We start from the raw sequence: 1558 nt of genomic DNA on the forward strand, positions 1-1558 counted from the left end.
TAGCTGTGAACTCACACATTAGGAAAACAGAACGGGAACAAATAACTACCCTAATGCTGCACCTTCAACAACTAGAAAAGGAAGAGCAAATTAAACCCAGAGCCCAAAGACGGGAGGAAATCATAAAGATTAGAGCAGAAATTACTTCAATTGAGACAAAGAAAACCATTCAAAGAATTAAAAAAGCAGAAAGCTGCTTCTTTGAAAGATTAAATAAAATTGATAAGCCCCTAGCTAACCTCATCAAACAGAGGAAAGAAAAAATTCAAACACAAGCAATAAGGAGTGAAAAGGATGTAATTACCACAGACTCAGTGGAAATTCAGATTATCATTAGCTACTTTGAGAATCTTTACCCTCACAGAATAGAAGACACAGAAGAAAGGGACAAATGCCTAGAGAGTTGCAAATTACCACAACTGAATCGACAAGATATAACCACTTTCAATAGCCCAATAACAGCCAAAAAAATGCAAGATTTAATTAAAATCCTACCGGCAAAGAAAACTCAGGTCCGGATGTATTCACAGCTGAATTGTACCAGAAATTTACAGAAGATGTAGTCCCTATATTCCGCAAAATCTTCCATGAAATTGAAAAGGCAGTAATCCTCCCAAAATCATTACTGGAGGGAAGTATTGCACTAATACCAAATCAAGGGAAAGATGCAACTGAGAAAGAGAACTACAGGCCTACCTCTCTCATGAACATAGATGCCAAATTCCCTAATAAAATACAAGCAAATAGAATACAGCAAATCATCAAGAAGATCATACACCATCACCAGGTGGAATTCATCCCAGGGATGCAAGGATGGTTCAATATCAGAAAATCTATCAATGTAATACACTATGTCAATAGAGCGAAAAGTAAAAACCACATGATCATCTCCTTTGATGCAGAAAAGGCTTTTGACAAAGTCCAACACTCATTCATGTTCAAAGTCCAACAGATAATAGGAATAGATGGCCTCTATTTCAATCTGGTAAAAGCCATTTATGAAAACGCAACAGATGACAAAATCCTAATAGGGGAAAAACTCAAATCTTTTATTCTTAGATCTGGTACAAGACAAGGATGTCCTCTATCACCTCTCCTATTCAATATAGCTCTGAAATCATTAGTTACAGCCATTAGAAAAGAGAAATAAATAAAAGGAATAAGAATAGGCAAAGAAGAAGTTAAATTATCTTTATTTGCGGAAGACATGATACTTTACTTAGAATACTGAAAAAACTCCACCAAGAAGCTACTATAATTAATACAGAAATTCAGTAGCATAGCAGGTTATAAAGTCAATACCGAAAAGTCAATAGCATTAGTCTACACCAACAAAAAACACACTGAAAGGGAAATTAAAGAAACAATATCGAGGAATTTCTGCTGATTTCCTGAAATCCCCAGACCCACTCCTAGCCCAGGTCCGCAGCATGAAGGAGCTGAGCACAGCAGCCAGAACTAAGCCAGACGCAGCTGGAAAACTCCAAAGTCTGTAGAGCTCCAACTTCACTACGTGTGAAGGTTATAACTACAGCAAAGATCTACAACAAAGGGCAGA

Source organism: Octodon degus, unplaced genomic scaffold, assembly GCF_000260255.1.
Source record: "Octodon degus isolate 3935 unplaced genomic scaffold, OctDeg1.0 scaffold00284, whole genome shotgun sequence".
NCBI classification, from domain to species: domain Eukaryota; kingdom Metazoa; phylum Chordata; class Mammalia; order Rodentia; family Octodontidae; genus Octodon; species Octodon degus.